At 35.6% G+C, this 27,250-nt stretch overlaps 1 protein-coding gene across 3 annotated transcripts in view; it reads right to left on the reverse strand.

The window, feature by feature from the left end:
* Nucleotides 1-27,250, reverse strand: part of LOC138713495 (peptidoglycan recognition protein-like) — a 57,753-nt gene that overhangs the window by 24,257 nt on the left and 6,246 nt on the right. The window contains exon 1 of one of the 3 annotated variants that reach the window (XM_069845662.1): nucleotides 3,148-3,239. The exons of 1 other annotated variant lie outside the window; for it this stretch is intronic. The gene's annotated coding sequence lies outside the window, so the exon portion shown is untranslated. Of the gene's footprint in view, nucleotides 1-3,085; nucleotides 3,240-27,250 lie in introns of those variants that run through there. One more of the 3 variants, XM_069845661.1, reaches the window with a different exon arrangement.

A 27,250-nucleotide genomic window follows, 5' to 3' on the forward strand; every position in this document is an offset into this window, starting at 1 on the left:
TATTTATCTATTATAAAATCTACATTAATTCATTAATATTTATTTTATTTATTTCATTTTATTAATATCCTTTTATAATTCTGTTGTACAAAAAAAAAAAAATAGCGTATGAAACTCGTACAATGTAAACTCGTTTAAAATGTTATGCATTTATTATATTCGTTCCTCGTGTAATAAAGTATAACATCGTAAACTTATTGACTATATATCATTAACTTAATACATTAATGTACACAATTTTTTTGCAGATTAAATTATTCTTAAATTGTCGAATTCCTGAATAAAGTAAGGAAAGAAAATTAAATTTAAGTAATTAAATGCTTTGAGAATAGCTTACAACTTAATTTATTGTTAACAATTAACAGTTAAAAAAATTCTTTCGCATTAAATATTAAATTAGAAACGCGACTAATATTTTCAGGACGCATAGTACTTCGATGCATGTGATAAAAATGTTATCACTCTAGTACTGCGTCACGCAGTCCTTCCGCTCTTCTTCTTGTCAGCTCTTAGCAGTATAATGTTGGTTTAGGATTGAATGGGGCAGTCTGATGCTTATCTACTAATATAGTATCAATGTTACAATTTATTCATCATGAACGTTTTCGGCATATTTATGCCATCTTCAGATATTATACTTTGTCTTTGTGCATACTTAATATATGCCACAATGGTGAAACATGAGTAGAAGCGACGTAATCGTTGTGTGCTATTTAAATGAACTTATGGATTACAGTGTTCATACAGCTATTGATTATACACTGTCACTTCGTAATGAATTAAAACACACACACTGAATGAATGGAACAACTAAAACAAAATGTAAAAATTTAACACACTAGCAGATGATGCTTGATAAAATTCAAGGTGAATGTCATTAGTGTCAATCACTTAGTTACATTTTCAATAAACCACTTTAAAACGATTAAATACACACTGACAGAATGGAACAATTAAAAGAGAAATATAACATAAGCTTTAACACACTAGTAGATGATGCTTGGTAAAATTCAAAGATGGATGTCATTAATGTCAATCAGTTACATTTTCAATCAAACACATTAAAACAATTAGTCTCTGCGTTTGTAGTGATTTGTGTTGTCTGGTTTTCAGCCACTAACAGTTGAAGTGCAGTGATGTTGTTATTTGGTATCAGCTTACTATGGTTGTGTATTAACAAATTTCAAACGTTGTCACTTCTCGGAGTTCAGATAGCCAGACTAAACACGCGAAATATTAGGACTGTATGCAACTGAAGTACTTATTTGTAATTTCTAGTTCTTAAGAAGAAATTGTAGAATAACTTACGTGCAGAAGCTTGTATTGTTGTATTGATGTGTTCATATCGGTGTCTCGGCTCTGACTGAAATTCGGGAAGTGCTCACATCAAACAACCTTACGCTAGTGTACATCCAGCGGTACCGGAAGTGGGGTTAGGGGTGGGAGAGCCTGTATGGAAGTTTGCCTAAATTGTTTATATGGAATTAATTTAAATAAGTTAAATAATGGGTTGGAAGTATTAGTTATTTGCTTGTTTATGATGGGATTATCTTGATTGTAACTTTTATCAATGTAATATTGTTCAGCCGTGTCAATTAAAGAACTATTGTTAATGACTTTTAGAACTTTTAGCGTGTCTGTTATGCTAGTTAATTCATGCCCTTCATCAATAAGATGTTTTGCAAATTTTGATTTGTTTCGATTATATTTTAAGTCTGTTATTTGTTCTTTGTATCTGATTTTAAAGTTACGGCGTGTTTGACCTATATATGTCATGGGAAAATTTTTACAATTTAGTTGATAAATATCACTGTTATGGAAAGGTTCAATATTGTTTGTTTTATTAGGGATTTTATTATGTAATTTGTTATTGGTTCTTGGAGCAATATGGATCTTCTGTCTTTTGAAAAAATTATTTAGTTGATTAGAGATTTTACCGAAATATGTCATTGTTTGCCAAGACTTTTTGGGTTTTGAAATTTCCGGAGTGAGTGTGGTAAATTTCTTTTTGGACAATTTTGACTTCCTTTTATTATATTTCTCTTTTAGTTGTTCCATTCTGTCAGTGTGTATTTAATCGTTTTAAAGTGGTTTATTGAAAATGTAACTAAGTGATTGACACTAATGGCATTCACCTTGAATTTTACCAAAGTGTGTTAAATTTTTACATTTTGTTTTAGTTGTTCCATTCATTCAGTGTGTGTGTTTTAATTCATTACGAAGTGACAGTGTATAATCAATAGCGTGTATGAACACTGTAATCCGTAAGTTCATTTAAATAGCACACAACGATTACGTCGCTTCTACTCATGTTTCACCATTGTGGCATATATTAAGCATGCACAAAGACAAAGTATAATATCTGAAGATGGCATAAATATACCGAAAACGTTCATGATGAATAAATTGTAACATTAATAGTAGATAAGCATCAGACGGCCCCATTCAATCCTAAACTTATTGTACTCTGCTTATCGGTCAAAACCTCAACAAAATGAAATTAAGTATAATGTTGGTTTCTTTACCTTTGTAAATCAGTATGCTATATGTTTTGGAGATTATTTTATATTATGTTATATGAAGCCTAAATAAAATACTGAAAGAGCTTATTGTTCAAAGATAGTTGGTGTTGTGAATATTCTGTACGCCCCTTCGTAACGCGAGACAGCATTTGCGAGTTTTCAAATCACTCTACTCATAAATCTGCAATTTTCCTTTCTTTGTAGCTGCTTAATTATTACCTTATTTTTATATAAAACTATGCAATTTGCTGTTATTAGCGCAGAGAACCGATTTTAAAAATTAGAATGGCACTACTAGTCATAGAGAGTCTTTAAATAACAGAATAAAAGCTGCGAGCAGAGCTCTTTGTGAGAAACTAACTATTTGTTAACTCTTTCTTTCGCCAGTCGTTATAACTCTATTTACAAGAAGAATAACTGGAGCACATAATATACAGTAAATTGAAATAGACGCAAAATCAAAACATGTTTATGTATTTTTTGTTTCTAGTTTTAATCCATTCCTGAAGTTGTCGCATGATATTATGATACATTCTAATTACTATGAAAAATTCAACACATACCGTATCCGTGTTAGCTTAGGCTATAGCCTATGTTAAAAATCCGTTTAAGTTGATGCACTCACCACTATTACAGTCAACACTGACTGGAACGTCACAGCCTTGCAAATTGAAACTACGAGTAAAATTATGTTAGCAGGATGAACTCTTCAACAGGATATTGTGGTGCAAGGACTTTGATAAAGAAATCCGGGATTAATATAATATCAGATAGGCTTTATAAAACGATATAGCAACGGTAGGGTCTCGTCATTGGACTTAACTAAGATAAGAATTTTACTTGCAATGAAGATCCGTAGTAAGACTCCTTTGGAAGAGGAGTAAATAATTGTCAGGATTCTCTGCACCGTGTACTTACGACATACAGAACCCTATTTTAGGCAAGCTTACGTCCATAACTTTCTCTACTAGTTTCTTTGGGTGTGCAGCAGTGGCGCTGATTGACTCAGGCAAGTGAGACTGGGCCTCAGTAACTTGGCTTAACTGAAATCAAATTTTGTGTGTTTATAATTATAATGTATTAGTTATTTGAATGAAGCATATATCGCTGTAGAAGCATTTTAAAACTTTGTGATGTAGATAGACCTCTTTTGCATTAAAATTTGTTCCTGAGGCCAGGATCGCTCGTGCCAGGTCTGGTTTCTGCATTTCGTGTGTCTTCGCGGGCTTTTGAGGTTGCGCTTAAAACGCTGTAGCTGAGGCACAATTCGTCTGGCCTCGTGGCTGGTCGGGTTTCACTCCTCCCATCCATGGGCCGGCCTCAAAGGTAGAGTGGGGTGGGAATAGCAATGGTGACTTGTCTTCCTAAATAGGCCATAAATAACAAAAATTCCAGCTCTTTGCCAGGCAGAGACCCACACTATTCTCTCCCCTATGTCTTAGTTTATGACTTAAGCGAGGGTGTTGTACTATTGTACTTCGTAGTACAGTAGTGAATCTGGGCCAATGTTGTTATTTATTTCGGGAAAATATAAACAGAAACAAATGCGAGAAATAATGCTGGTGTAGTTAATTCATTGTTAGAGTGTCCTTTTTCGAGCAGAAATAATATTGAAAGAAAGGAAGTTTTAAATAAAGAGAGAGCCTACCGAGATACGACATCGCTGACAATTTTTCTGACAGATAATCTTAAAACGCGAGTTTCTATTGCATCCTGGTATGGGCAACATAAATGGTTAAGTGGTAATGTGGTGTAAAATAAACTTCTCTGTTGGCCTTGTTTGTTGCTGTCAAAGAAAAAAAAAATAAAAAGAAAAGAAAGAAAGGGAAATTTCAACACATAATATGGGCTGCTTCATCACACTTAATCGCTGAAACTCGCAGCATAACAGCTTATTTGGTGAGTGAAATTATTTTTCATTAATAGTAATAATAATAGACTAATAATAATAATACAGTAATAATGATATTAATAATATAATAACAATAATATTAATTTCATAAATAAACATTTCCTATCGGAGGCACTTAACTAGTTGCATCTGGCCTCACCGAGGATTTCGATCACCGGCCGCTACTGGTGTGCAGACATCTTTGAAAGAAGAAATTTCGTTAAATTACCGAGACCGCTGGCTGTAAATAGATCTTCGGAAAGCTGCATTAAGGAATCTGAAAAGGACACTATGAAGGTCCACTGCTGTGGAGTAACGGTTAACGAGACCTGGTTTAAATCTTGATTGGAAAAAGATACTTGGTTGAGGCTTTTTTCCGAGATTTCCGCTCTACCAATTGAAGTACCAGTATAACTTTCGGCGTTGGACATCGGACTCATTCCACCATCATAATTACACTTACTTATTTACCTACTTACAAATGGCTTTTAAGGAACCCGCAGGTTCATTGCTGCCCTCACATAATACCGCCATCGGTCTCTATCCTGAGCAAGATTAATCCAATCCCTATTATCATATCCCACCTCCCTCAAATCCATTTTATATCATCCTCCCATCTACGTCTCTGCCTCCCCAAAGGACTTTTTCCCTCCGGCTCCCAACTAACACTCTATATGGATTTCTGGATTCGCCCTTACGTGCTACATGCCCTGCTCATCTCAAACGTTTGAATTTAATATTCCTAATTATGTCAGGTGAAGAATACAATGCGTGCAGTTCTGCGTTGTGTAACTTTCTCCATTCTCCTGTAACTTCATCTCTTTTAGTCCCAAATATTTTCCTAAGCACCTTATTCTCAAACACCTTTGATCTCTGTTCCTCTCTCAAAGTGAGAGTCCAAGTTTCACAATCAAACAGAACAACCGGTAATATAACTGTTTTATAAATTCTAACTTTCAGATTTTTTGACAGCAGACTAGATGACAAAAGCTTCTCAACCGAATAATAACAGGCATTTCCCATATTTATTCGTGTTTAATTTCCTCCCGAATGTCATTTATATTTGTTACTGTTGCTCTAAGGTAATAATAATTAGGCCTAAGTAAGGGACATGAATCAGTCAGGAGACTAGTAATCACCCTCTTCATATTCGTTCGCGCCTTGGAGCACGAATTTGGCAGGCATGATCTAGTGATTTAGTTAAAAAAAAACGTTTACAGAAACTCACCTTTTCAATTCAGCAGTAAAGTACCAAATAGATTAATACTGGGTGCCAAGTTTGGCATCCTCATGATTTCAACATGCATACATGTTTATTTGCCTGAAGGGCAGTGGTGTTTGGGTCCAACTAAATTACTGGATACATCAGATTAAACTTCAGAACTCAAGTTGCTAATAACAGCTACATCGCATTTCAGTCCTTCATCTTGTCTGTTATTTTCACGCATATGCCGAATCGACACCGTTCTTGAAGAATGACGTGATCCAGAGCCAAATTTGCACTGTTCAATAGTGTATTTTGCGAGAAAATCTGAACCAAGATTCTTCCCTTTTATCAAAACGCATTATTTTGGCCCACTTGAATCCAACACCGCCTGTGTTATTTCGCTCATATACCAAGCGGAATTTCTGGCGAATATTATTTTACAAGGAGTAAAGTCGAGAAAGGTTACACTCTTTACTGCATTACATTAAAGACATATTTTTTTAGTTGGTTATTTAACGACGCTGTATCAACGACGAGGTTATTCAGTGTCGATGAGATTGGTGATAGCGAGATGGTATTTGGCGAGATGAGGCCGAGGATTCGCCATAGATTACCTGACATTCACCTTACAGTTGGAGAAAACCTCGGAAAAAACTCAACCAGGTAATCAGCCTCAGTGGGGTCGAACCAGCGCCCGAGGCAACTTCAGACCGGCAGGCAAGCGCCTTAACCGACTGAGCCACGCCGATGGCATTAAAGACATGTTGCATAGCTCGTCAGTTGTCCTGGTCGTCCATATACCCGACCACGCATAGAAAGGTAACCGTCTTCAGGCGTAGAGTTGGGACCAGTGTTGAACTAAGAACAACTTCAGTATATTACTATATTAGAAGTATATTACTATAGACCTATTAGAAGTTTCTGTAGCAACTGTATTTTTAATATGAATTTGTGAAGATTTCAATATATGTAACGTTTGTCAAACTACCTAAAAATTAACATGAAAATAGTCCAATTTCTGATTAACCATAGAAAGCTATCGTCTATGCGTGTTCTACTTTTAAAAATCGGGATAGGCTGTATCGGCGAGACGTTTTATGCGTGGGTGAATACGTCGCTCATTGAATATTGTTATTAAGGTAAACGCCAAAATTCACAATCAACATCTCTTCTTTCCAGATACCCTGAAAATCCTATAATATATGTTTGCTGTGCTGAGACTCCTGATAGTAGCCATCTTGTATGCATTGAGAGTAAACATGTCGGATGCTATAGTAACCATCGTATTCTGTTGTTTATACGTCCGCTCCCATTTGCGCTGCATATGTCTCGACATTGTGAATTTTGTCTTTTCACTAAAGTTTATTCGAATTTTTCCAATTTAACTTGTCGACTGCTGATTGTTGCTCAATTGAGATTGTAGCCTTGCTCGTTACGAATATACGACACTACTGCGAACGTTCTAACGCTTATCATTCTCGAGTTACACTGCCTCGGCTGCCGCGCGACCCGCCAATTCCTGCCTCAACTTTTTTCCTTCCCCATATCACTAGATGACATCATCCGCTTCAATTCAAAGGCACATTGGATAGTTTATCTTTCGTCTGTCGATCGCCATTTACTTCATTGGAATATATTTCGTGTAGTTTAGAAATTTGTAGACGCGATGAAACAGACCTGAAAATGTGTCTGTTGATTTTCTGGGATGTCACCTTAGTACTGGACCGAACTTAAAGCTGTATTCACGTCAAAAATAATTGCATTATATGTGTTTAATTGATCTGCATGCTATACGCTATGTAAATTAATTATTGCACGATGATGCGTTGTTTCATACTTACCGTTGTTGTTACATGCCATGTAAGTTGATTATGCCAATACAATAATTGGCTAGTTTAGAAACTCTAGAGAGAGCAATGGTCAGTGTCTGGGTCATTCTCACGAAGCCCATCACATTTCTTTCCCTTGCATATATTTCTGTAATGGTTTGTAACTTGAAAAATGTCTCTTTTGCAAGTAATATAGGTATGCTACACATAGCTACCCACTCTAAACATAGGTCGATATTATATTTTCTTACCGCCATGAATACCCAAACATGTAGATGCCGTGGACGTCCCGCACTACAGAATATAAATTTGAATGAATATCACCTTTAAATTAAATCCGATTATAAAGAAACACATTGTATTGAAAAGTACGTTGAATGAAGTAAATGTCTCATATACAACCGTTTCATAAAAGTGTAGACTACAGTGTCACTACAGAAATTGTGTAGTTTTTGTCCACGAGTTTTAGGCTTTGCCATGGAACGAATCATTTTTCGCTTTAAATTTGCCGCTTTGAAGGGAAATTCAATGTGATGCTACCAGAACCTTCGGGAGGTAAAAACGATGAATTGCACACACAGCAGTCAGTACTTGTGTGTCAAGTTCAAAAGCAGCAACGAATAGCAAGTGTTCATTTTGAAGTGAACACCGTGGATAAAGTAGCCAGCTCAACTACGTAAGGGGAAATTAGCCTACCAACTGCTGATTAAGTAATGACTTCATAGGCTACTTATCAAATATAATCGGAAAAATTAATATGGTTGAAAGTAATTAGAACACAGTAGTGCAATTAATACTGAAGTGATGTCTATGATATAGGTGGACAAATATACAATCTCTAGAATTGCGTAATTCTATATGGATACAATATTACAGGATCAGTAGTAGTAGACTAACTAGGGGAAGACGATAATGAGAATAACGAAAGGGCAAGAAAAGAAATCTTAAAAAAGTAAGAAATCTGGTCATTCAGAAAATGTCAAAAGTTGAAACTTGCAACTTGCAAAGAAAGGAGAAGCAAAGCGTTTACGATGGAAAAGAATGAAAGCAGATCCTGAGCACGCTGCTTACTTAGCGTTGAGTGTATGATATGGGCTGCGAAGAAGAAGCAAGAAAAAATTAAAACAGTTTCGGGGATGAATAATAGAGAATTAAGAAAAATTAAGACAGTTTCGGCCACGAGTAATAGAGAATTAAGAAAAATTAAGAGCGAAGGAGAAAACGAAAATGGATGAGAAAATATCGGAAGAATATTAAGGGAAGGAATAGGTGAAATTACTAAATCTTACAGTTTTAATTTTTTTTTCTCAAAGACCAAGGACACTAGAATAAAATTATGTGATACGTTTCCTTATTAAGATGAAATAAATGGCAGGAATTTTTTTCAACGTGATTTTCTTTAATTTTCGACGTGTGGAACCATTTATATATTAATTAATTAATTAACCATTTATATATTAATTAATTAATTAATTAATTAATTAATTAATTAATTAATTAATTAATATATAAATGATTCCACACGTCGAAAATTAAAGAAAATCACGTTGAAAAAAATTCCTGCCTTTTATTTCATCTTACTAAGGAAACGTGTCACATAATTTTATTCTAGTGTCCTTGGTCTTTGAGAAAAAAAAGAAAACTGTAAGATTTAGTAATTTCACCTATTCCTTCCCTTAAGGACAAACGTATTCAACAATGTAATCATAGTAATTTGGGAAAGGATGCAAAAATATCTCCTGCTAATAAAAAAGTACTGAAGTTATTCGAAAACTGAATGCAGAAAACATTAAGCTTCACGTTTAGCAGAAAAATGGAAAAAGTATTATTTACGTATAAAGGAAAAATTTGAAATAAGCCTATGCCCTACTCCATTTTGTAAAACGAAGAAGAAAAAAGTAAAGCAATCTTTCGGCGCACTGCAATTCGTACTATTCTAAAAGGGGTCCAGTTTCTTCTGACATGTTAAAGAAAATGGCCCTTGGATAGTGCTAGAACAACATTTAAAATCTTAATTTTCATATGGGGGATATAAAAGTAAACATATATCGTAAATGACAAAATAATTAAGAAGTATAGAAATTTTGCAATTTTATTGTTATAATATTTCAGTAATGTTTATTTATACATTTGTTCAATTTGAAAAAAAAACATTGAAATGAGAATAAATCAAATTTGATGGATAATCAACTTATTTATTTAAGTAATTTTAATTATCAGTGTTAGCGGAGAAAGTAAATTTTGTTATTTCCCTTTGAATGTTGTAGAATAGATGCCTTGTGTTCATGTAACTGATTTTAAATTTTGATTAAAGTTTATGATAGTGGTGATTGAGGTGATGATGAATCATGATATGTAAATTTCTATGGACTTACCGTAATGGAATGAAATATCAGGGGTTTCTTTCTTTCTTTCTTTTTTAAATCCGTATGCTGTATAATCTTCAAGCATTTAAAGTAGCTCCTTATTTTCCGGATTCTGAGTTACAGTGACGTTTACATGGGAGTGCTCTTCCTGGAACTGTTCTGTGAGCTGAACTGTTCTGTGAGCTGTCCAGTGCTTGCAGTGATGTGAATTCATCTTCCTATATATCTGTAATCTGACACGCTATCATTTTGTGTTGTGTAATTCCGTTCACTCTCAATATGTGGTCATTTTCGTCTTCAGTTGAAAGAAATCTGCACTTAAAGTGATATTTTTATCATTTACACAATTGTTTTTCCTGTCACAAAAATAGAAGGGATTTTAATCTCGTTGTATTGTATTGAATTTATTTACATTCCATAGTATTCGTATATCGCTTTACAGCTAGAATATGGAACATGTTAAACGAAAAAAAAGTCTTAATCAAAGTCACAGTCTAGTTGAAATATATATAGTAGAGTTTACAATATAGCCTACTAATGCAACACAAAGTTTTAGTATCAATACTTCATACAAGACAGGAATATTCATGAAATGTCGTTGAATGTCATGAATTCACCTACAGAATAGAAGGCGTGAGAAATTAGGTAGACCTACTTCTTTAATTTGGCCCTAAATAATCTTATCTTTTGAGTTTGATTTTTTATATCCATAGAGAAGCTAATAAAAATGTTTACTGCCATATAACGCGCTCTTTTTTGATAACAGGATAGACTTGCCGATGGAGTATGAAAGTCATTTTTGGCGCGTATTTAGGCTATGAACTATTGAATTAGTTCCAAAGTTTTCACGATTACATACGAGGAAGATTATTCATGAAAAAAATATATACTGACAAACCATTGGAGCTACAGTTGGTAAAGGATAGTCGTAAAAGCGACACAAGCATTTTGTTAGGGAAAAATTAATTTCAATAGCGTCCTGATTACACTTAGAAGCTAATAGGTAAGTGTAAGAATCTGATTGGAGTCTTTCTACAGCCCTTTAAGTTTCCTAGTGGATATGAGAAAATCTGTCAGAAGAGCCAAAACTTTAGATTTTTCTTTCACGCTCATATTGGAACACAACTCTGCCAGCAGATCAAGTGCTATATTTTGTTCTTCCATGTTCATGCCTAGAATTAAGCACGTTGAATCATTATTTATAATCCTCACTAATATTGTTCTGCAAGCTCATTTCGACAAGCTCGATTTCGACAACTAATATGTGTGATTGTGAACTTATATGCATATTTAAATCATCCTCCCTCTGACTATCTAGAAGTTGACGGAAAACGTTGTTGATCTCTCCAATCGGGAGGATATACCTACCCTTTATCCAAAAGATAATTAACGTCAGAATTTATGAGCATGCAGAACATCAAAAAAATGTCCAAAGATGTCGGTATCTATAAAATGGATTTTCTATTGCGTGTTGTGTGCGGTAACCCCAATTTTTATATGAATTTTCTGTTATATCTACCCACGTCATTAACAGACTTTGGATAGTCAAGTCGTGTTTAATGAACAGTATTAACATTCATCTGAAATACGTTCTCAATCAATATAATGCCGCAAATTTCACACCATTACAAATTATTAAAAGAGTATAACACATGATGCCAGTATTTTAAAGATTATAATATTAGCTTGGAATAATGTAGTCTATTTAAATGTACTGATGTAATTATATTAATAAATTACGCGGTTGTGCAGCTGTCTGAGGCATGTAGATACGTCATCGCTATGAGTCCAGTGATGGAGTTACCTATATACAGTCACGAAGCTTGAGTTGTGAGGCTACTAGGAACAATGGACCATGTCGGTACTATTTCGCATTGTCTGTAATGAGGTGATATTAGCGATCCTAGTGGTTAGCAACTACCTATGTAAGCATATTTACTAAGTATTGAGCTTTGTGACTGTATATACTAGACTGTGGGGTTACAGCTTGGCGACACCACCTCTTCTATTCTATCATCTTCGATAGCTTCTACCAAGCATTTGCTATCCTTCCCCAACCCTTAACCTCCTGAGTCCTGAGACATTTGTGTTTTATTTTTAAAGTTCGATATAATTCTACATTTCAAAAAAAAAAAAGTCACTGACATAACGAAAAATTCTACAGGTTACAATTAGGACACAAATTCAGGTATATTAAACTATACTTCGGGTCTCTGGCGATACATACATCTTATATCATAATCATGTATGAAGTATAATAAGCATATAGTATACTATACTCTCAGGATTCAGGAGGTTAACTCTCTGGCTGAGCGCACACTTATCTAGCGAAACTGCTTTAAGCGAAAATGCTTTTGCTTAAACATACTTAAACATGATTTTTCAGTGATTAATATAGAAATGCCGTACATTTATCTAGCACGATTACAAAAATACTGTACAGCATGTTTAAGCAAGTTTAAGCATGATTGAGCAAAAAGCAAAAACGCTGTACCGGAACAGCACGATACAGCAAGTTTGAGTAGACCTGGAGCTGCTCGTAGCACAAACACTGACCAATGTTTGAAAGCAAAACATTTGGTTGTGCGCATGCACTTGCAATATGTAGCTGTCCCTAATGACGTGTTTGTTGTGGTGTGAGATTGTTACAGCCTAGCTGACATAAAGTTTTCTTAATGGAAGTATATAAATCCATTACGTCCATTACGTTTTACAAGTACTGTAATTATAAATACCAGCTTTCGTTTAAATAAGTTCTGTGAGTTCTTTGCATTATAGATTATAGAGGTCTGCACGAGCCGAAATTTTTAGGCCCAATCTGAACCAGACTCGAACCCGACCCGAGATTAGCTTATAAATTATCACCCGAGTCTGGCCCGAAATCCGAGATTACCTTAAAAAGATACGGAGAAGTACATTGTTCTAAAGAAAGGAGTCATGCAAGGATCTCCTCTGTCGCCAGCTTTATATAATTTAGCAACAGATCATATTTTAAATGAGTTATGCGAGCAGACAATAACATCAACTTTTGGATTTGAACTTGTACCAGGACTGCCTCTTTAACTGTTCTCGGCTTTGCCGATGATACCGTAATTATTGGTAAAGACGACGTTTCCGCTATTGAACTGACAAGAATGGCTTATCAAAGATTTACAGACATTGGGCTAAAATTGAATCCTAATAAGTCCGTAATTATAAATATCTCCAAAGGTAAGCTTGTCGGACACAATCTCAGTAAGTTATATATCCTGATTTTGAAATTAAATCTATTGGCACAAACGACTCTATTCGCTATCTGGGAGTAAACTTCTCTGACTCAATAGTTTTCAATTCCCAGTTGTCCACACCTGTGGAGTAACGATCAGCGAGTCTGGCCGCGAAACCAGGTGGCCCGGGTTCGAATCCCGGACGGGGCAAGTTACCTGGTTGAGGTTTTTTCCGGGGTTTTCCCTCAACCCAATACGAGCAAATGCTGGGTAACTTTCGGTGCTGGACCCCGGACTCATTTCACCGGCATTATCACCTTCATATCATTCAGACGCTAAATAACCTAGATGTTGATACAGCGTCGTAAAATAACCCAATTATATAATTATAATTCAATTCCCAGTCAACATTAAAAGACCTAAATAATAAACTTGAAACTCTTACCTCGTCACCTTTTCTTCATGCAGACCAAAAATATTGTGTTCTAAATTCCTCCATCTGTCCTTCCTTAATATATCAATTTCAAACCATCCCTTCTGCACTTATACCAAAAAAAGTTCTTGGATGACGCCGACAAATTAATAAAAAGTGCACTGAAAGAGGTACTGAATCTGCCTACAGACATTCCTGATGCAATGGTCTATAGTCCCAGGAAGTACAGAGGACTAGGAATTTTTCGAACAAAATGGGAAGCATTATTACAACAAATTAATGCCCTTCGATGTTTACACAAATCTCAAAACCCATACATCATACAAACACGTCAGGTTCATGAGGAGAGCATTAGATGTGCCCAATCTCTGAACATTGTTCCAGAAGATGCCCTATTTCATAAGAATGAACATTTCTTAAATGCTACAAAGATTCGTAACCTTCTGAGGAACAGAGAATTTGATATTTGGTGTCGTCATCCACAAAAAGGGAAAGGCGTAGTTTTATTTAAACAATATCCTGGTGCCAACAAATGGATTTGTAAACACGAAGGACTCTCCAACAGCGAATGGCGCGATGCCATTAAAATGGTTGGAAATGCTGCTGCAGTACGTGCTGTGCCGGGAAGATCTCAGGACAACCGTTGTAGGCATTGCCACAACGAGGTTGAATCTCTTGCACACGTCCTGGGATTCTGTCCGCACGGCGAAGCTCTGCGAAACGCTAGACACCACCAAGTACGATCAATTATAGCCACTGCCCTTAAAGATGCCGATTACAACGCCTTTGAAGAAGTACATGGTCTCTCCGTCACTGGCAGAACACGGCGCATAGATATAATAGCTTTCAAGGAATCTACAAGATCTGGATATATAATTGATCCGACTGTGCGTTTCGAAACGGATGAGGAACAGCCAGCAGAAGTGGATAATGAAAAAAATAATATCTACAATCCTACCATTCCCTATTACCTCCAAAAATACCAGTTAAAAGAGCTTGAAGTAATCGGACTTCTGGTTGGAGCAAGAGGTACCGCTACTCTCTTCATGAAATATATATTTAAGAGGCTTGGAATACCTACATCTATTATTCCGAAAGTAACTTTAACTGCATTGAAAGGATCAATTGCTCTCCTGAAGAATCGCCTATATTCGAAATCAGTTCAGTAGCATTCTTTACTTTTTCGTAACACTTACCTCTCTAAAAATAGGTAGGGCCTATATGTCCACTAATCTAAAAAAAAATTAATTGTAGCTATGTACTTGTAGGAATTTCATTGTTAAAACAAAATCAATGGTTCAATGAACTTGTAAAAATTTCTGTGGTTAAGTACTCTTTGTCCCTTGTGGCAGCTCACGAATGGTGAGAAGATTTATAAATTTTTAATTTTTTACACTGGACGTAGAAACAAAATGAGCTACTTAAATTTACCTACTTATTTTGTACTGTCAGTTGGCTAGTAGATAAAGCAGCTGCTAGAGATGTCACTTCGGTAGGAACATGAAGAGTAATCTACCAGTCTGCCAGGTGAAACAAATAATCATTGCTCTGTGTCTATGACAATAGAGACGATACAAATGTCATTACGAATAGGAAGTCGAACTAAACAATAATCTAGCGTACTGATAGCATTTTTTCCTGTTAGAAGGGAGCGAGGGAACATCCCACGTACTACGACCTGAAGTCTGTTGTACACCGCCCTATATGAGATGGGTTGCGTGCCCATCGATCCTCTACGCGCACTGACCTACCACTTGATCCCCTTAACGACTGGTCCCTACAGCCAACAGAGTCCCTGTACCAATCCTGCTTCGGCAACCCCCCCAAGGCTCCCTTAACGATCCGAGGCGGAAGTCCTCCTCCGAGAAGGTCTGTCCCGGGTTCCGTTGCATAAGTTATTCATCATCGCATGGATACAGTCCACGGAGGCCGGTCGAGAGAGCCAGCAGCTTAGGAGGACCGCATGTAGAGCGATCTGAAACCAAAAGTAACGGGATGATAAATGAAAGGATAGGGGAGGAAGGGAAGTGGCGAAGATAAGTGGGGTTCCAATCGCCTGATAAAGTTACCTGATATTCATCCATAGGAGTGATGGGAAAAACCTCGAAAAAACCTCATCCAGGCAACTCGTCCGGATCGGGAATCGAACCCGAGACTCGCTAACCCCTCAGCCACAACGGTAGACGTATCGATAGTTTACTGTTCTGGATGGGTGCCGGGTGGACATCTAATCGTGCATGCATTAAAACCTTCGTATTATGCTTTAAGCCAGCGGTATCAGCACAGAGCACCCTCGGGCAAGCATCACTTACCCGCGGATAAGAGACTGCACTATGGTGCATCCGTAGCTGCTGGCAGGTATGCTCTTTCCCTCTGTGCCTGCTGCACGACAGGGCATATGATGTTGCACCGAATACCCTTTACCCATTTCAGCGAGTGCTGACGACCACAGCTTTAAGCAAAAACGTTTCTGCTTAAAGTAGTTTTGCTAGATAAGTGTGCGCCCAGCCTCTGCCCTCACTTGCAGTAAAAGACAAAGAGAGGAAGAGTAGATAGAGTGCACTCTGCTAACTTCTACTTCTCAATCAGATTCCTGTCATGGCCATGTAGTATAGTCAATGACAAGGACAGGAAGTGCTCTCAGCTAGCCTCTTTTATACCCAAGTTACCCAGTCACCGAGAAATCACGCGGAACTTTAAAAATATACTAGGCCTATCAGTTATTTTATTTAACCCAACCTTGTTAAAATAACGTAAATCCTCTGTGCCTGCTTGCTCCAGAGCATTCGGCATGGTTTGGAAATGACCGCCGACAGGTTACCTCAAACAAGTAAATAGAATCGTGGGTTACGATACCGTGCTGATTTGTTATTATTCTTTTGAACTGCTGGCGATTCGTTGATACCACGAACCGATTCTTACGATTCTTTATTATTAGTCGATCGAAATGAACGAATCGTTTAGGAGTCGACCCAACTCTACACTGAATTATTATCGCAATTCAGTAGTTGGTGGATTGGTGCTATTTTTTACAAACTTCTGGAAGTCCCTATGGGTTGATTTCTAAACCCCGTTCATTAGTTAGTGTATCTATACCAGAGTTAATTCGTAGTCGTCTCTTTCTTCAAAAGTTTTGGTAAGTTAATAATGTTATTTGAGCTTATAAATTTGTACTCGCCTTGTCATTAAATATTTAATAGCAGGCAGGCCTATAAAACATATTTAACACATTCTTATTTATTGTAAATTTTGTAGACCGAATTTATTCTGATCACGTAGGCTATGGTTTCCATGTCTAATTCAGCTTTTTCAGATTATTGTTCAAATAGAATATAACAAAAAATTAGGTAATTATCTATAAGTAGACTACTGGTTTTTTTTTTTTATGAAAGTAATGTTTTAAAACTTTTCGATTACTATTCCTAATGTGATGGGGGAAGAAATTTTCTCATGAAATTTCGGCCAGTGTATGGGACCGGTGCCCACCAAGCATGGTGATGCACTTAGGCAGCTACGATAGTTAGCGAAAACCCGGTTTCGCAAACCAGCTATAACGGATGGGGGGATCATCGTGCTAACCACATGATACCTCCATTCTGGTGGATGATCGTCCACCTCTGCTTCGGCATGTGGGCGTGAGGCCAGCAGCCGGCTGGTCGGTCTTGGCCCCTCAGGACTGTAGCGCCATGGATTTACTTTTATTCCTAATGTCTTAGAAAAAATGAGCGGAAAGCAATTCCTGATTCAATTGTACTTTTGATTTTATTATGTTTACGTACTTACGGATATTGGCCGATTGGAAGTGGTGATCAGCCATTTTATGTTTGATGTTTATTAGAGAACAGAGACCGATTCGCTGTGGCGCATATGCTAACTTGTCATGGAGTGAGTGGCGTGATTTTTACGTGAATTTATTTTCGTGTGTACATTGCAGATCAAATCAAGGAGTTTCCTTCGTACTCTGGTTACAAATTTTGCATATACGAAAGTTAGGTTTGGTTAGTTTAGGTTTTTATTAACAGTCCCGCACAAGATCCTGCCTCCTATAAGTCAATATTCGATGACGTTACATTAATGCGATATTCCATTTTCTTTGTCACTTTGACTTTAGTTCTGGTGATGAGGTGCATATTAGTGTCCTGCAATGTTCGAACATGAGAGAGGCAACCAAGACATTAAAAACTTCATCTTATTTTATATGAAAATCTAATTGAAAGATCTGTGCTAAAATTCTTAAGCGGTTAAAGCATGAGTAGAGGACAACGAATATTTTTATAACTAGGTGAAACAAACACGACAGGCCTCCTTCTGCAGAGTGAACATCGGCGAATATCGAACTTCGCCATACTCGACAAATTTGAACCGAACATGCGGTCTGTAATGCACGACGCTAGTGCATATAGTTATGTAAGGATGGAGAAGAGATGCGTGGGCGCTTGTTACATTATATTTTCATGGAGAGATTATATTAACTTAGGAATGTTAAATTTATCGTTATTATAAATTGAAATGTAGTTTTGAAGTTTCTTCTTTTTTATTTTGAATTTACTTGCGAAAATGGGAGTTTTCAGATTTTTCTCCTGAACTTTTTCGACATTTTAAGGCTTTCCGCTCATTTTTTCTAAGTGTTTTAATTTATGGGACAAAAATTGGGAGTTTTTAGAGTGTTTTTTGTCGAAAGGACAGAAACTGTACTTAGGCTATAGAGATTTACAAAAAATTATATCCCAACAGTCATAATTAGTCACCGGGTTGGCTAAGATTAGAGCTATATGAAACTGATTTGTCGCAGTTAAATAGTAATTACTTTCACTCAACAATTCGATTAAACATTGTTATGCTATAGTTAATCTTCTGTTCATTTTGTTTTGAATATTATTTCCATTACTTCTCAAGTTTGGGCACGCCATTTCGAATTGATATGAAAATTCACAATGACTTAACACTACCATTATACACTACCTCCACAGCACAAAAATCACTTATAACATTGAAGAAGGCAAGGAATGCCATTTTGTAGCACTTTGTAAAATGACTCCCTCCGATAACATAGAAAATGAAAGGGAACAGTTGCAGTGATCCACAGTTATATGTATGTAAACAGTTTTGCCACAAATTTGTTCCATGATAAGATAATTAGCGAGGGCCCGCTGGTCTTTTACAAGGTATGTGATGAGGTTAGTGGTTTAGTTGAGGGGATATCTAAGGAACGTATGACTAAGAATTATTTTCAATCATTGAAATCTTTTCACATATTCCTCGTAGTTGTTTCTTTATATTTCTAAGAGATATACAATGCATATGTAGCCAGGTTATCCGAATGATTTCACAATGTAGGCTTTAGTATTTGTTTACTTTAACGGCATCAACTTACCTATCCCCTCATCTAACCTACTGTAACCTTGTCACATTCCTCTGCCTCATGTCACTTAGTTGTCATCTAACCTAAATTAACTTTTAACTCGCATTATTTACGAAAATACACGCCGGTGCAGGGCGAAATACAGTACAACACAATCCCCACGATCAGATGTTACCAATAAAACGAGTCAAATACGGTAAATCCACGGTACCTTTAAAGTAAATAATTACCATTTCTTAATTAAGGTAAAGGTAAGGTAAAAAAGTATCCCCGTCACATGCCATGAAGGCACTTGAGGGGCATGGAGGTACAGCCCCATGCTTTCCATGACCTTGGCATTAGAATGAGGTGGTGTGGTCGGCACCATGCTCCGACTGCCTTTTACCTCCGGGAAAGACCCGGTACTCAATTTTTTAGGAGATTGAGTGAACCTCGGAGCCGGTCTGGGAGTTTAGCAACGAGAAAAAAATCCCGTTATCACTCGGGATCGAACCCCGGACCTTCCAGTCCATAGCCAGCTGCTCTAGCAACTGAGCTACCTGACCGCCCCCTTAATTAAGACCCACTACAAATACTTGCGCAACTTAAATGTTTTGCTCATAATAGTAGACCTATACAAGCTTAACATTGTTGTTTAGTCTACTGTCTGAACCTCACAAGTGATACCAAGAAGGCACCAATTATGAGGCAACTAGGCCAGGAGATAATGAGGTAGGTTGGCCAGTGCCTTTCCCTCCTCCATTGCATACATCGCCGACTAGCTACATATTACACTAGTCAGACTTCAGATGCATACAAACAATAATTGTTAGAATTATTGTTGTACGGTATGAAATCAAATGGGTCATTCCATGTGAATTCAACCAATTTAAAAAAAAAATGTCATCCACCATCACAGATTGTCTTGCAACTTATTAGAATTGTTTGTTTATATGTGGTATGACTCTGTTGATAATATTAATTTAATGCTCTTGATTTAACCATTTACAAATTCTATCATATACCGTACTTTTTTCAACCACAGAAAGTTGGAAATGATTTTTTGCCTATTGATGGTTTATATATTGCTTGATATAATAAGCATAGTCAGAGCTCTGGGCCTATTTTTTTTTTTTTTTTTTTTAATTTTTAAACAGAGCTCGAACACTAAAAAAAAAAGTAAATTTCTACTTTTTATGAAAAATAAACAATTTGGACATTGCCCCATCATAGATGTGTCTCAAATTTTGAAATATATTACACAACAATCTTAGTTAGGCCTGTTATTGTTTTGGAGAATTTATAAGAAAGCTGAAAAAAAATTTATCTATTTAAGTTTAATGTATCTAACTACCTCAACTCCATTAGTGTTTACATTTCTGTATGTGCTTAATGTCACCTTTTCTAATAATAAAATAGTAATCAAAAGACTCTAATATATGTGTTTTTTGTTGGCGTAGACTTCTTACTGTGAGCAAAATGTTAGTTCTAGTAACTGAGACAATGCGGCACAAGCCTGGAAACTCTACACAACCCATATATGTATTTTTTGTTCAATTAAGTAAAACAGAAAAAAATAAGCAACAACAAACGTGGGAAATTCAATCAACACATAATGTAAATCTGTTGAGCTGTGCCTCTTGACCATAAAGCTATGCATGTTCGTTTTGATACATTGTCCATTTTGGAAATACAAGTTCTTTAGTTTCCTTTGAAAGGTGATATGTTCTGCCAGTAATAATGTTTAACTGAACTTCACGCAAAAGATGCTGAAAAGGCACGTCACAGCAATTACTTCTTGGCCAGTAAAATGATGATATGGTCCATAGGGTGCAAAAACTTTACAGATATGTCGCCTTCTTGTGTTAATTTTCTCAACTATTTCAATATACCAATGAGAGTCATGCACACATGCAACGTACTTGTTGACACACCAGTTGTAGTCACAAGGGATGTCGATGTTGATGTGAGCAACTATGCTGTATTCCTCATCAACACTTAATCTTTTACCTCCTGCTTCATTTTTTGATAAGAGTACAAAGTGATGCATGCTGGGAGTACCTGAATAGTGACTGCACTTTAAATCTTTCATTCAGCTGAAGTCGTTCAGAAGCCATTTCTTCCTTTGGAACAAAAAATACTTCTATTTCTGTGAGAGAAACTTTACAGAATTTATACATCGCTTCAGCTGAATGATCTGTTCTCTGAGAGGTCTCTGTAGGCTTGCTTTTGAAGTGAGGCGCTTTAGTGTACCACCTATGTCATCACAGGGTGATTTGCCATTGCTTGTAGCAAAAAATGACTAGGCCTACATGCATTTCAGACCCTGAAAGTCATGACTATGGTAGCACAATTGTAGAAAAGTTTTACAGTTCTTATACTGAGCTGCATTACCATCTGTAAAATATTCTGTGTACTTCAAATTTGGTATCATGTTCCTTAGATAAGGAAGCATTAATTTTTGCATTTTGAACACGAAAGAAACATCATGTTATTATATCATCTGAAATACTGGTAACACAGAAATTTTTGATTCAGTCTCAGCTTCTTCTTCTTTATAGTAGGCTACATAACAGTATGCAGACTACAGTAACCATTGTTTCAGTGATATCCTTGTACCTCATCTTGGTTGACAAAAGAGTATTTTTCTCTGAAGACCATCAGCATTATTGTAGTGTCATCATTTATAGTCTCTTTTCGGTGTTGTAAGGAACTTGACAGAGATTTTGCAATGTACAAAAGAGGTATTAACTTTTCTAGTTTGCTTGTGAGTGTTTCAATGAATTCTGTTATGGTAGAGGTAATTGTTGTCAAATCCATTCTATCTGTTGATACCCACTGTTGGTACTCTATATTATCATGTGGATCACAGTCACCAATCTTTTTTATAAGAAATTCACAAGCACCCTGGACTCTTCACCCGAGGTGTCTTCCTCCTTGTACTGTATTGTATTTATTAACATTCCATGGTATTCATACATGCTTACAGCTAGAATATGGAACAAGTCAGAAAACTTAATGCTATTATAAAATCTTAATTTATAGTCACAGTCTAGATGAAATATATAAAGACGAGAGTTACAATGTTGTCTACTAGTACAACACATAGTTTTAGTATTAATTTCATGAAGTGTTATTGAATGTCATGAATTCACCTACAGAATAGAAGGCGTGAGAAATTAGGTACTTCTTTAATTTGGCCCTAAATAATTTTATGTTTTGAGTTTCATTTTTTATATCGATAGGGAGGCTATTAAAAATTTTACTGCCATATAACGCACTCCTTTTTGATAGCACGATAGACTTGCCGATGAAGTATAAAAGTCATTTTTTGACGTGTATTTATGCTATGACCTGTTGAATTAATTACAAAGTTTTCACGATTATATACGAGGAAGACTATTAATGAAAAGATATACTGACAAGCCATGGGCATTATTTGTAGTTTTTTTAAAATAGTCCTACACGATTCCCTAGATTTGGCACCTGCTATTATTCTAATTACTCTTTTTTGAAATAGAAATATACTGTTACTACGTATCTGTGGAATTTCCCCAGAATATTATTCCAAAACTCATTACCGAGTGGAAGTACGTATGCAAAGTATTTTTTTTTTTTTTTTTGAGGTATTGATATTTACTATCTTTTGCATAGATCTAATAGCAAAACAAGCTGAATTTAGTTTGGGGGTAATTTCTTTAATATGATTTTTCCAATTTAACACATTATCGATTTTTAAGCCAAGAAATTTGGTTGTTGTTGTTTCTAATAGGGATCTATTATTAATTATTGCGCTATAAATTTGCAACGTTGAATTTGGACAGGATTGAAATTGAATTATGTTAGTTTTGTTACAATTTAATACCAATTTATTGACTGAGAACCAGTCACATATTTTGAAGAGAATTTCCTCTGTTGAAGATTGGAATGTTTTGGAGTTATTGGCTGTAATTACTATACTTGTGTCATCTGCAAATAATATGGGATGACCTACATCTCTTCTTAGGGGGCAAGGTCATTTATAAACACTAGAAAAAGTAGGGGACCTAATATTGATCTTTGAGGAATTCCATTATTAATAGTTCCCCATGTCAATGCAGATTTCATAGTTGTATTGATTTCAACTTTCTGTTTCCTATCTATGACATATGAGTGAAACCATTGGTGTGCAACACCTTTAATTCCATAATAATCTAATTTATCTAGCAGCATTTTATGATTTATATAGTCAAATGCTTTGGATAAATCACAGAAAATCCCTCCAACTTGTAATTTTTTATTAACTGCCTCCAGAATTTTATCTGTTAAACTAAATGTTGCATTTTCTGTGCCTTTATTTTTTCTAAATCCAAATTGTTCTGGGACTAAAATGTTGTATCTTTCTAGATGATGATATAATCTTTTATACATTACTTTTTCAAAGATTTTGGAGAAGGCTGGTAGAAGTGATATGGGTCTGTAATTTTCTGGAGACGTTGTTTCTCCCTTTTTGAAGATAGGAATAACCACTGAATATTTTAATCTCTGGGGAAATATACCATTGAACATTGAATAGTTACATAAATAACTTAATGGCCCAGCTATAATATGTGAACTCGCTTTTAATATTTTGCTTGTTATTCACCCTGAGGAGTTTTTTGACTTTAGATTTTTTAATAATTGCAATTATTTCTTGTTTGTTTGTTGGAAATATTTGAATATTTGGGAATTTTGTCGGAAAATATTGTGTTAAAGAATCTAAACTGTTAGTAACATTATCTTGGGGGATGTTGAGGTTATCAGTTATTGTAAGAAAATATTTGTTAAATATGTTTGCAATTTCATTTGGGTCTGACGTTTTTGTATTGTTAGATATAAGGGTATAGTTTGTTACTTTACTTTTTGATCGTCCACTTTCTTTTTTAATTATGTTCCAAGTTGTTTTGATTTTATTATCAGAGTTTTGTATTGTTGTATTATAGTGTAATTCTTTAGTTTTTTTAATTACTTTGTGTAATATTTTTGAATAATTTTTACAATATTGTTTTAAGTTTGTATCATTACTGTTTCTGCTCTGTATGTGTAATGATCTCTTGGTTTTGCATGAGATTTTAATACCTTGTGTAATCCATCTATTGTTACATATTGTTTCATTTTTATACTTTACAGGAAAACTGGATTCAAAATTTTTTAGAAATGTTTTATGAAACTCGTTGAATTTACTGTTCGTATCACTTCGACTGTATACTGATTCCCATGTTTCATTTTTAATATTTATTTCAAAATTATTTAATGATTCCTTGTTTATATTTCTCAATCTCACTTTAGTTGGTTTTTTGATGATGTGTTAATATTTATACTTAGGAGTTGAGCATCATGATCCGAAAGACCATTAATTATTGGGGTTGTTTGAGATATACCTATTTTTTCTTTTCCAATGAATATGTTGTCTATTGCAGTAGCTGAATCCCCTTGTATTCTGGTCGGAAAGTTTACTGTGTAAATTAAATTGAAAGATGCTAGCAGTGAATTTAGTTGATCTTTCCTATTGCTTTCTGTTAGATAATCGACATTGATGTCTCCGCAAATAATGCATTCACATTTCAGTTTCTGTAAGTATTCTAGTGCCTTTTCCAATAAATGAATAAAATTTTCGTAGTCTCCAGATGGTGCTCTATATAGACATATTATAATGAAATTATATGTTTCATTTTCTAATTCAACAGCACAAATTTCTAAATCCCTATCTTTCCAAAAATGTGAACGATCAATATTTTTTAAATTAAGGTCAGATTTGAGAAATATACTCACGCCTCCATCCTCAAGAGTTTGTCTGCAGTAACTAGCACCTAATTTATATCCTTCCAGTGAGAGAGACAATATTTCCTGTTGTTTCATATGGTGTTCGGTAATACATAGCACATTCGGATATAAATGTTCGGAAACTAAGGATGCAAGGAGTTCATCAGTCTTATTTCTTATACTTCTTATATTCTGATGGAATACACTGAATGTTGATTGTATTACGATTTGTTGATTCTGTTTATTATTATTATTATTATTATTATTATTATTATTATTATAATTGTTATTTTGACTTTATTTACCCTAAAAAAGGACAAGCCCTATGACGGATTACAACAGGAATTTTATTGCCACACTTGCCATGGTCACATTGAAGATTGTCAGCAATGAGTCGCTTTAGCGAGTCCTTGCCTCGAGAATTCAAATGCAGTCCATGATTAGTGTATTCCTCTCTTACAATGGAGGATGTGTCTATAATATTAATGTGGGCCATGTCCCTCTCCAACTAAGCCAAGTCAATCCGCAGATTTACACTCTCAACCTTCCTATTCATCCATGGCTTGTCATGCCTCTGGAAAAGGTTCACAAAACCCACATTCGTATGGTCACTCTTCTGTGCAATGTTGTATATATCTCCATCAATTGAATAATTAAGGTTCCTGTCTAGGCTGTTTCCTGCACCCCCCACTATAATTACATGATCTTCTTTATCAAGATCTTCAGCAAGCGCAGATAGATCCCCTACAACATTGGACAGAGAAGCGTTGGGTTTGAAAAAGCTGGTAACAGCATATTTCTCACCAAATGAAGCCTGGAGCCGTTGACTTATTCCTCTACCATGGCTGCTACCTAACAAAAGTATCTTCTTCCTGCGCTTGGGCTCCGATACTGAGTTGGAAGGAGCATCAGATTCAGGTTCTAGAGAATCCAGAACAGAGAATCTGTTACTCAGTTCCACTTCAGTGCTAGAGGTAGCAGTGGCAGTACTAGGGACACTGGAACTCTTCCCTTTACGCTTCTGATTAAAGACCACCTTAAACTCTGGTGATTTACTTCTAACTTTAGGCTTTATAGATTTCAAGGCTGCAATTTCCTCATTAGCAAGCTCTAATTGTCTGCGTAAATGGGTGATGGTTTCCGCCTGTTCCTTTACAATATCTGTTTACAATATTTACATTGCCATTGACTATTTACATTTTCAGCATTAGTATTTGGACAGTCCCAATGAAACCATATATTACATTGTATACAATTTACACCTTGACACACTTTCCTTCGACATGCACCACACTTATCTGACATAATGAACATTTTCACTTCACTCACTTCACTTCACTAATGTTCTATTTCTCACACTAGCACATACACTTTTTGACTTTACTATACTAAACTAAATTAGGCCTAAACTATAACACGACATGAAGTTATATTATTATTCTTATATTTAACCTTACCTCTTAATATATCACTTCACTTCACTTGTATTATTCACACGGCACATGACACTAGCACAAACGCTTTTAAGCTTTACCATACTATACTAAACTAAATTAGGCCTAGACTATAATAAGACACGAAATTATTCTTACATTTAACTCAGTGGCGTATACTGGTTTAAGAGTCTGGGCTACCACTGACCCTATTATTACGCAAAATATATTTTAAAATCCCTATAATAAAATGCCTTACCTATTTATATGTGAATTCCAGACGTCTTGATTGGGACGAAAATACTTTGATGACTTCATCATTGAAATTACAGTTGGGCCGCTTGCGAAGTTTCTGTAGAAATGACTTTTCAATGGACATCAGTGCCAAGCCGGATAAACGTTCTTGTGTATGAGTTGATGTACAGTAGGATTTTATTCTCTTCAACGCAGAAAATGTTCTTTCTACCGTTGCTGACGTAGCTGGTATTGTCACAATTAATGTTGCCAATTTAAGGACTTCAGGAATAACTTGGTTCAGCTGGTTTTCATATATGGCAGATAATATTTCATGGATATGTTTGTTCGAAAAATCAAAGATTTCTGCTGAATATATTACACTTAATTCATTTTTCAAACGCACTTGATCAAAGTGACTGTTATAGGACTGAAATAATTTGTTTAGTGCCTCATTCAGGAAGTTTTCTCTATAAGCAGAAAATTTGAGAATTTAGAAGATGTGTGAACTGAAGCTTTCCATAATCAGAAAATCTGTTAGTAATTTCCATGTGCATACGATCTAGTATGCTGTAGTACAGCTACCTGTATTTCAATTCATCATCTACTTTTCTTCGCTTTAATGGTGGTTCCATTGTATTGTCTGAAGAATTTTCATTTTCCATATTACTCTATATGGACGGAAACCCACTACGTCTGAACTCGGATATAGTATTTTTTAACTTCGACACCTCTTGCAAGCAGTATGCTATGTCTAGACTTTTTGTCTGAAGAATATTGTAGAGCACATCTGTATGTGCGAACACTCTAGCATAGACTTCAAGAAGAAATATATTCTGAAACTGTGTGAAAAAATACAAATATCCTTGAGCCTGCACAATTACATCATCATCCCAGTTTTCTTCAGAGTCATTACAAATGATATTTTCAAAAAAGCAGTGAGTTGTTCTCTGTATTCTTTCACTGTATTTACAAGCCGAGATGTAAAATCCCATGTAGTTGGTGCA

This window comes from Periplaneta americana, chromosome 14 (assembly GCF_040183065.1).
Source record: "Periplaneta americana isolate PAMFEO1 chromosome 14, P.americana_PAMFEO1_priV1, whole genome shotgun sequence".
In the NCBI taxonomy this organism is placed as follows: domain Eukaryota; kingdom Metazoa; phylum Arthropoda; class Insecta; order Blattodea; family Blattidae; genus Periplaneta; species Periplaneta americana.